General features: G+C 36.5%; 1 non-coding gene across 1 annotated transcript; it reads left to right on the forward strand.

The window, feature by feature from the left end:
• The first annotated feature begins 10,523 nt into the window (after positions 1 to 10,523).
• On the forward strand, positions 10,524 to 10,686 carry LOC125917478 (U1 spliceosomal RNA). Its single transcript, XR_007456202.1, has one exon. It is a non-coding gene; the product is annotated as a U1 spliceosomal RNA (small nuclear RNA).
• The last annotated feature ends 455 nt before the right edge of the window (positions 10,687 to 11,141 follow it).

Here is an 11,141-nt window from a genome sequence, read left to right on the forward strand (position 1 = left end):
TTTTGCTGTAGCTCTGGGCAAAATCTTTAAGTGGTTGCTAGATTGCCGGCCAAGCATTTGAATTATGCTACATAATGTAACAAGCCATTTCAGCTGGGATCCAGGCACTTCTAATATAAACACAACCACCAACACCTAGGAAGTATTTGCTGTCATTTGGCATGCGTGGGTACGTCAGTTCAATAACTAGGTTTGGGGTGGGCAAGAGGAATGATGAAGTCCATGAAGATGAAAACATGACCTCCAGCCTCTAGGACTGGTTTTGAGCCCCAAGAGTTATGGAAATTTTTTTCCAAGAAGCAGATCTGATTTAGAGCCCAGGTGTCAAAGAGTATCACAGAATTGAGAAGGGCCATTTTCTCCATCTCCTCATGGAATCCAGCATTGTTCTGGCATATAAGATTGGAGGCTTTGGGAACACTGAGAGACAGCATTCTTGGTATACTCTGATTCAAGTGTTACACAGTGGACTTCCTCAGCAGAGACAGCGATAAAAATTTCATCCAGCTGCTTGCCAGCAATGAATGTTGACAAATGATAACTGGAGCTTTCCAGGAAAAATACTTCGGATGCCCAAGAGGGCCAGGATGGAGATGTCTGTAAGACTCTGCAATATCCCCTCACACAGTAAGCACTCAGTACAGATTAACCAAATGAATAAATGAATGAATGAATGGAGAGTGCCATATAGTGATGAAAGCTGAAATATTGGTTCATAAATATGGGGAAGAAACTTGTTTGGGGACTCCTAGAAATAACCAGGATCATTTTTGGAAAAAATAGCTCCTGTTTAAAAAGGATACAATTTGGATCTATTGTAATTTATGAATAGCTGTAGTATGATCAACAGGCTGGTAAAGATAGGTGAAAATTGAATTAGGAATATTTTCTGAACCCAAATGCTGAAATAACTCTTTTTTTTCTTAATGTTTATTTGTGTTTGAGAGAGAGAGAGAGAGAGAGAGAGCGTGAGCCTGAGTGGGGGAGGGGTGGGAGAGAGTGAGACACAGAATCTGAAGCAGGCTCCAGGCTCTGAGCTGTCAGCACAGAGCCTGAGGCGAGGCTCAAACCCACGTACCGTGTGATCACGACCTGAGCCGGTGGGACGCTTAAGCGACTGACCCACCCAAGTGCCCCAGAAATAACTCTTATTAAATAGATAATTAAAGGCTTTTTCCCCCCCCAGGAATAACATCATTTCTAAAATTGGTCAGTATCTATGGCAGTGGTTCTGATTAGATTTTATACAGGCAATAGGGTCTGTAACTCCAGATTGAAATGATCCTGCTTTCAGAAATGTAAATAAGCATAACGGACAAAAGTTCTGTGGACACAGTATAGCATACTACATGGTTTTGCCCTCTCTCTGGATTAGTTCACACCAAAGCCAAATGCGGGACTACCTGTGATTATGAGTGCTTAGATATAAAGTCTCGGATGAGCCACAGCCTCTGTTAAACTATAACAAGCTCCCTTCTAGTTCTCAGACCTGATCTATCACAGAACTTTGTGTTTGCATTTTGAGTTTTATTTCCAGAGCGGGTTTCAAATAAGGAGAAGGAAGGAAACAAAGGTAAATTTGTCTGGCTGTTAAGGTTAGGCAGTCAATTTGGCAGCTGGGCTTATATAACCTTTAACTTCTCCTAATTAGAAACATTCAAAGTACCTGGCTCTCCCCAGGATGCCAATTTGCTAGAGAATCTGTTTGCAGCCTCCTTGTGAGAAGTCAATTTAAAGTCGTAGCCAACAAAAACAACAAAACCTTCATCTCCATGAAACAAGTTATATGCTCCATTGTTTGCCAGACTCGTTGTGAGTTGAAATTTTAAACTGACTTAATTTTAAACTCATTCATCTTAATTAATGTACACCTTATTCAATCACAACCATTCTTCTACAAATAGGTCAAACCTTCATAAGCCTTCAGAGGGAAGCCATTCATAGAGATGTTTTTTTCTCTCACTGATGTCAGAAGGTGACTCTTTTAATATTAATTTCCAGGTAAAGGTTAGAAATAGTTAAACTTTGTCATTCTCTTAGGATCTGGTAATGACTATTATACTGAGTTCAAATTAACATTCCATCAAATATGGCTTGTGATAAACCATGTATCTTTTTAACAATAAAATGGAAAGCAAAGGGGAATTTCAGCTAGTTTTAAACAACTTGGAAACTCAATTTATTTTCATGTAGAATTTCAGGATTATATGCAAGAGAGTGAATATGTCCTTGATTCTACAATTTTATGGGCTTGTCTCCATCTCTATCCCTTTCTATAGCTTCAATTACAATTTACAGCCTGTCTGAAGCTGAATTCAGTAGCTTTCCTTCCAAGCCTACTCGTCTTTCTCTACTCCTAGTATCAGTATCCGGCACCACTAACCACTCAGTCCCCTAAGTCAGACATCTAGGAATCATGCTATAGTAATCTTTTTTCTTAAAAACAAACAAACAAACAAAAAGCTTTATTGAGATATAATTCACATAACATAAAATTCATCTATTTAAAGTATGCAACGTGGTGTTTTTTTTAGTATATTCACAGAATAAGTGAGATTGGTCTATAATTTTTTGTGTGTGTGATCTTTGTCAGGTTTGGTATTAATATTATACTCCTTTCTTAGAAGATTTAGCGTCCCCATATCCTATGGTGGTTCCAAAATGCAAAATCCATGGGTGAGTATCACTGGCAGTAGGTATAGGAGAGGAGGGCTTGAAATTTTTTTTTCTGGGTCCCACATGCTGTGGAACTAGGGTAGAGCTGAAGAATCTGATTAAAAAAAAAAAAAGATGGTTTGAATTCTATCAAACCATAGAAGATAAGATCATCCCAATGCTATTTAATCCAATCCAGATTACAGGAAAAGAAAGAAAACCAATCCCACTTGTGAAAGATAAAAAAAATCTTAAATGTTCACAAAGAGAACCAACAACATATTTAAAATATAATAATGTATTTAATTATATTTAAAATATAAAAAATAATGTATGTTTACAAAGTCTATTTCCAAGGATATAGGAGTTTTTCCATAGTAGGTCATCGGTTAATATGACTCGTCGTGTTAATACAGCTAGGGAGAAAAATCAGCTCATTGCCTTCATAAATGCCAAAAAAGGCATTTAATAAAATTTAACATTCATTCATGTTGAAGATATTTAATTAAATAGGAATTGAGGGATACTTCAGCCCATAAGCCAGCTTCTTACTTAATGGGAAAACATTACTGAAAGTAGAACGAAGACATAGATGACCATCACATCCATTACTACTTATCATTGGAAACAGAGGTATTAGCCGATACAGTTAGACAAGAGAAAGGATTTAATCATACAAGAGTTAGAAAGAAGACAAAAAATCTACCTCTCTTTATAGATAACTTGATTATATATCTGGTAGACAAAAAAAAATGAATGGAAAAATTAATAGAAATTATAAGAGAATTTAGTAAAGAAGTAGCATATAAAATGAATATAGGTAAGTCAATAGCTTCATGTAAACAAATAATAAGCAGATAGAAGAAATAATGGAAGAGCAACACTATTTCAAAGAGCAAATGTCTAAAAGAAATGTTCATACTTCTTTGAAGTAAAGTAAAAAAAGTGACTATGAAAAATACTTCCTTTTCGAGTTGTGTCCATTAAAATTAAGAGGTAGGAAATAAACCATTTGTATATGATTAACTGGTTGTCAATATCTTCTATGGTCTCTACAAGTTAAAGATACTTATATGTGTATCAGTCATTGCCACTTCTGACTATATACTCCAGAGCAAAATTACAGCTTGTGGGATTCATGAGTGCTGTGTCTTCCAGTGCTTGGGGTGCTCTCAGTGACACTGTGGTCCAATTACTCAATCCCCAACTAGCAGGGGGTTCCCATAGTAAATGTTGTTACTCTCCCAGAAGTTCCATTACTACCCTGTCTACCACCATAGACACATGTTTTACTTCCCTCTTCCCTGAGAATTAGCTTGAAAGTTCCAGTATAGATATTGGAGGAGAAGAGGGATGGTTTCTGCTGGGATTTTGAAGTAAAATGGCAGATAATTAGATATATTTCTGATAGTCTCAGTTAGAACTTGGAATACAATTTAGTATAGAAACTATGTGATTGAATGCATTAGGTGTTAGACTATTTCATGTGTATTTTTGAGGTGTAATTATAAGTTGGTGAGCCTCTTTAAAGACACTAGAAACAGAAATTTACTATGTAGTCTGAATTCCAAAAGCCTTAAAAGCAAATTATGCTCAAAAATTTGTTGCTAATTGTGCTACAAAAATAGTGTTCATCAAATCAAGAGGAAGAGCAATTGAAACAAAACACATTTCTGATGATATATAATTAGAAAAACAACTCTTAAAAAATAATTGCCAAGGCAGAGGAAAGACTTCACCTTACATACTTTATTCCCTCTGAATTTTATACCACATGTATTGTGATAATTATTCCCCCCAGTAAGATTTTTTTAACTTAAAAATTGTTAAAAGTAACTGCCAAATTATATATTTAGAACATTTCTCTAAAGTGCAAGTGAATATATACTGTTTCTTTAAAGTCTGGTGCCTTTGTTCTATTAAACTTGGTGGTGGTTGGTTATGGTGCTGATAAACCTCAAGTAAGACCTCAAGTAAGCTACCATTGCTGTAAAATTACTCTACATGCTGGCTACCCATCCCTGTAAAAATAACTATACCATTGTGGGAGTAACTTGTTTTGCCTTAACTACAAAATAACTATCTTTAGTAGGAACATTGATTCCCTCTCCTGGAGTTTCCTTCTAGTTGAAGGGAGGTCAATTAACAATCCTCCTAACTCCTCTCTATCCCCATACTCTACCCTAGGAAGGATCTGAGCGTGATTTTAGGAGCAGAAACTGGGCAATCAGAGCCCCACCTTCCTCCTTTCTTCCTCTTAAGGGCCAGCTGGCCACAGGAAGCACCCATATCTCCAAGCCACAGGGCATAACTAATTGTCACATAGGCCACCAGTGGTGGTCCATGCCCGAGTGGGTGTGTCAGCCTAATTCTGGAGTTCAATATTGCTCGCAGACATAAGTAAGCCATATGTTTGTCAATGTGGTAGAGGTTTAATGGTATTTCATTGTGATTTTATTTTACATTTCCTAGATTACTAAAAAGTTGAGTATTTTTAGATATATTTGCATTCTATTTGTGTGCTCACTTTTCATATTGAGGTTTTTTATTTTTTAATCCATGAGCATCATATATATCATTCCATTTTATTTAGATGTTATTTAAGGTCTTTCGATAAAATTTCTTAATTTTCCCATAAAGGACTTGCACATCTGTTGTCAAGACTTACTCCTAGGTATTTAGGCGTTTTGTCTTGTTGCTATTGTAAATAGTACTTTAAAAGTAATTTTTTTTTCTAATTTGTTTCTGTTATTTAGAATTGCAATTCACTCTCATTTGTTGATTTTTTAATCCAGAAAACTTATTAAATTAATTAAGTCCAATTGTTTATCTAGAAATCTTTTAAGTTTTTCCATACAGGAAATTTTATTATCTACAAATGAGAGTTTTGTTTTTTTCCTTTTTGACTCTTGTGCCATTTTTCTTTTTTCCATTTGCTTCTTTTTCAGGTGTGTGTGTGTGTGTGTGTGTGTGTGTTTTCCTCCAAGTCTTTATTTATTTATTAAATGTTTATTTATTTATTTTGAGAGAGCATGCGTGCACAAGCAGGGGAGGAGCAGATAGCAAGAAAGGGAGACAGAGAATCCCAAGCAGTCTCTGCACTGTCAGGGCAGAGCCCAATGCGGGCTCCAATGAACCTCGAGATCGTGACCTGAGCAGAAACTTAAGTTGGACACTTAACTAACTGAACCACTCAGATGCCCCCAAGTTTTTATTTAAATTCCAGTTATTAACATACGGTGTAATGCTAGTTTCAGGTGTAGAATTGAGTGAATCAACACTTATATACATGCAAGTGCCCTCCTTAATCCCCATCACCTATTTAGCCAATCCGTCCCACCCACCTCCTCTCTAGTAATCACCTGTTTGTTCTCTATAGTTAAGAGTCTCTCGGTTTTCCTCTCTTTATCCCCCCACTATGTTCATTTGTTTTATTTCTTAAATTCCACATGTGAGTGAAATCCTATGGTATCTGTCTTTCTCTGACTGACTTATTTTGCTTTGCATGATACTCCCTAGCTCCAACCATGTTGTTGCAAATATCTTTTTTTTTTTTTTTTTAAATCTTACCACACTGGCTAAGATCTCTGGTTCAATATTGAATAGTCATGATAGTAAATATATTTTTCATAAAATGGAAAAATATAATAAAAGTTGTGATACTGGATATCCTTGTTCCTGATCTTACAGGGAATGTGTTCAACATTTTGGCATTAATTATAGCATATGTACGTATCTCTAAACAATATATTATTATACATATAACATGATGTTAAATCAATATTTTATTTCTGAAAAAAAACCTAATAACTTATCTTTTTATACATTGATAGGTTTGTGATTATTGTTCAAGATTAAGATTGTGCTGGATTTCATATCAAGGTATTTTAACATCATAAAATAAGCTAAGAAGTTTTATTTCTATTCTCTGGAAATAGTTATCTAAGGATTGAAATTATTCTAAGTCAGCATTATCCTTCTTGATTTTTTTCTGCTTTATCTATCATTTGTTGAGGTAATTATGATACTCTTTCACTAAGATTGGATTTTTTTCTCAATTGTTGAGTTGAATGTGCTTTATATATATAGTGAGTATTGAACATGTGTCTCTACTCTTAGCTTGTTATATTGTGTTTTTTTATTTATTCCACTTTACTATTTGCTAAAATATGCCTGTAAAAATTTGGGCGGCACAGTGCTTTTTTTTTTTTTTTTTTTTTGATGTAGTTCTTAAATTGTTTTAATTTCTTTAAAGGATATAGATAATTCAGTTTTCCTCCTTTTTTCTTGAGTCAATTTTGTAATTTACATTTCTCTAGGAATTCATCTACCTCATGTAAGTTTCAACTCTGTTGGATAAAGTTATTTATATGAGAAAACTAATAAGTATCTATTGAGGATGTCTTATGCACTATTATACGTACTGTACTTTTGTGTTCTAGAGTCTATTTTTTAAAGTTTTTTAATAGCCTTTTTGAGACATAGTTATAGACAATAAACTGTACATATAAAAGTATATGATTTGATAAGCTTTTTTTTTTTTCAATTTGATAAGTTTTAACATTTGCAAACATCCCAGAGACCATCAGCACAATCAAAATAGTGAACATTATCCCTTATCCCCAAAAAGTTTTCTCCTGACCTTTGTAATCCTTTCAGAGTACTCCCCCCAATGCCTGTGATTTATGAGATTATTTCCCAACTGGCTAGTGGTAGTAGACACCACTCCTTTGTGAGTTCCAGTCATTCTTTCCTTAAATGCCTTCAGGTGTTCCTTTCTCTGACCTCAGGTGGTTTCCTCCCACGCATGTGCAGATGTCCTAGGTTCTCTTCGTGTGAAGCTCTATCTCAACGCAGACACTGTCCCGCAAACCCTAGCTTCTTTGAGCTCCCTGGACTCTCAGCTCCGTATTCTTGAACAATCAACTCCTCAGCACCTTGGGGAATCTGCTGGACTCCACCTTGACTCCCCTTCCCTGAACCCCAGCCTGGAAACTCTAAACATGGTAAGTTGGGGCTATCACAGGACACTCATTTCTGTCATTTGTCGTCTGTTTTGCCTCTCTCCTGTTTTCCTCCTCTTGGGAACTATTGCTCTTTGTTCTCTGATGTCCAGTCTCTTGAAAACTATCTTTTCTTATGTTTTGTGTGTTTTTTCGCTTGTTTTAGGAAGGATGATAAATCTGGTCTCTGTTACTCCGTCTTGGCCAAAAGTGGATCATAATATCTTTTATGTTTTTAGTATCTACAGTATCTTGTTTCCTCTTTCAGTTCTTTTATTTCTCTTCTTTTTCTCCTGGATTAAATTTGCCAGAGGTTTGTCTAATTAGTCATTTTAAGGAAACAACTCTTGCTTCCTGATTGTTCCTTTCATATATTTATTTTCAATTTCATTCAATTCTTATTTACATTTTCTTCCACTTCTTCATTCTGTTTTGTCTAACTTAGATTATAATATCAAATCCTTGGGCTTTTTTGTAAGCACTGAAGACAAATCTACAACTTGGTAACACTTTAGCTGCATCTCAAAGTTTGTTCTACGCTGTTTTCATTATTCAATTCTAAAGAATTTTATAAATCTATCATTTTATTCTTTGATGAATTTTTAAAAGTGTTTTAATGGATTTTTCCTTTTTTATTAATTTCTAACTTAATTGCATTGTAGTCAGAGAAATTTATCTGTGAGATATAGTTGTTAGGCAATATGCTGTACATATGTAAAGTGCATAATTTAAGGGGCGCTTGTGTGATGCAGATCTGTTTGTGGGTTCAAGCCCCACATCAGGTTCTGCACTGGTATTCTCTTCTCTCTCTCTCCCTCTCTCTCTGCCCTTCCCCTCCTCACGTGTGTGTGTGCTTTCTCTTTCTCAAAATAAATAAATAAACTTTATTAAAAAATAAAGTGTATAATTTGGCAAGTTGTAGCATATGTAAGTACCCATGACACCATTACCACAATCAAGATAATTAATTTATCCATCACTAGAAGATTCCTGATGTTCATTCATAGTCTCTTTGAGCAGGCTTCAAATAGATCAGGCTGAATAACAGAATTTTTTTCTTATTAAACTTTGTTTTAATGAATTGCAAAATTCTGTAAAAGATTTTTAGTCAAGTTGTTTCCATTAAAGGGGTGCCTGGCTGGCTCAGTCAGAAGAGTGTGCCATTCTTGATCTCGGGGTTGTGCATTTGAGCCTCACATTGGGTGTAGAGATAGCTAAAAATAAAAATAAAAAATGTTTCCATTAAAAAGTACTGATATTTTTTAAATTGCCACACATACACAAAAACAAATGGTCCACAAAATGTCCTCCTTTCCTTCTGAAGGTTTTACAGTGCATTGTATCATCAAACCAGTCTTTTACCAGTAAACTTAAATGACCAATGGAGACAAACAGTTCTGAGACCATTCTTCCACCACTGATTAAGACTGGAGTGGCAAATACTATTCATTTAGCCTTCTGGGTAGACTTGACGACCTTGCCAGCTTCAGCAGACTTCTTGTCCACCTTCTGGATGACACCCACAACAACCCTTCGTCTCATGTCACAAGCAACAAAATGACCCAGAAGAGAATTATCAGAAAGGCTTCTAACACACATGGCTTGCCAGGAGTCATATTAATGATGGCAGAATCACCAGATTTCAAGAATTTGGGGGCTATCTTCCAGCTGGTTCCCAGAATGACAATTAATTTTCTCCTTCAGCTCAGCAAACTTGCACGCAATATGAGCTGTGTGACAGTCCACAACAGGTGCATATCTCACACTGATTTGGCCTGGCTGGGATAACCACCCGAGCCATGAAGCCAGCTGCTTCCTTTGGTGGGTCATTTTTGCTGTCAGCTGCATTGCAGCCACAAACATCTTTGACAGACACATTCTTGACATTGAAGTCCACGGTTGTCCCCCGGAAGAGCTTCACTCAAAGCTTTACGGTGCATTTCAACAGACTTTACTTCAGTTGTAGCACTGACTGGAGCAAAGATGCCCAACCGCTGGGTCTGAGAACACCAGTCTCTTTGAGTACCAGGTCAAGGACTGGTTTCATATAAATGACTGCTAGGATAATGTTGTTGGCAAGTAACAGAAAATCTAACTTAAAATATGTAAAACAATAGGAAAATTTTACTCTCTTATTTAAAAAATTTTACTATCTTATTTACTATCCTAGAGGAAGGGTGCCTCTAGGGTTACTGAATTCAGCAGCTCAGTGATATCACCAAGCTCTCAGGATTTTTACCCTCCCACCTTCTATCCTGCCATCTTTTAGGATAGCTCCCTTCCTAGTTACAAGATGGCTGCCCCTTATCCCAGATCAGATGCAGACATAAACAAGATGCAGACATAAATGAGCTCACCTCATTCCTGTGTGCCACTTTTTTTAAGTTTATTTATTTTGAGAGAGACAGAGATGGGGGAAGAGAGAGGGAGAGAGAGAATCCCAAGAAGGCCCAGCACTGTGGGAGCAGAGCCCCATGCAAGGCCCAACCCACATAGCCATGAGATTGTGACCCGAGCCAAAACCAAGAGTTGGAGGCTTAACCAACTGAGCCACCTAGGCACCCCTCTTGTATGTGAGGAAGGGTTTCCTGTATGTCCCCAGTAGACTTCCCCCTCACTTCATCATAGCAAGAATTTTGTCATAAGCTCTTGTCATATGCCAGTCTAGGATAAATACTGCCCCCACCCCTTGCTTCACAGAACTAGAACTGGACTGGCCTCCCTGACACATATGGCTATGTGCAAAAGAAAGGACAGTTCACAAGAAAAAAGGAAAGGATTACAGATAGCAGTTAAAGGTGCTTGCTGTATGAAACTATCCAAAAGACACAATAAAAAAAAGCCATTTAAAAAACAACAAATTCCATACTTACCTGGCAGGGAAGATACCATGATCATGAAGGTGGTTTTCTCAGATAGAGGCTTATCCATTGCACTCCGGATATGCTGACCCCTGTGATTTCCCCAAATGTGGGAAACTCCACTGATAATTTGCAGTAGTAGGAGTCTGCATTCTCACTCTCCCCTATAAACATATAAGAGCTTATCTTCTTAGATTAAGGTGTGCCATATAAGAGCTTATCTTCTCGGATTAAGGGGCAGATGCAGGGGGCAAAGGGTTGTATCCCTCTAAGAGGTTATAGCATAGAAACTAGTCTTGAAGCTATGGCCCAGAATGTTCCTTTGTGATAGATTTAAGAGAAATGATTAATCCAATCATTCCTCAACTCCTGTAAGTACATCTTCTAACAGAAGAGAAGTGAAATTGGTCATTTCTTTGTTTTATTGAAATTAAAATTCTCTTCCCAAATAATAAATTTTATTGAGTTTACAGATAACAAAAAATTACATTTCATCCTAGCAGCTACCTCCAGATTTTCATCACAAATTTAAGGACACAAACCCTTTGTTTCCCTTGCAACATTTTTTTGCACAGGCCTATGAATACAAGATGCTGAATAACATTACAGTTGCAAACTAATT

This window comes from Panthera uncia, unplaced genomic scaffold (assembly GCF_023721935.1).
Source record: "Panthera uncia isolate 11264 unplaced genomic scaffold, Puncia_PCG_1.0 HiC_scaffold_1908, whole genome shotgun sequence".
Classification (NCBI taxonomy): domain Eukaryota; kingdom Metazoa; phylum Chordata; class Mammalia; order Carnivora; family Felidae; genus Panthera; species Panthera uncia.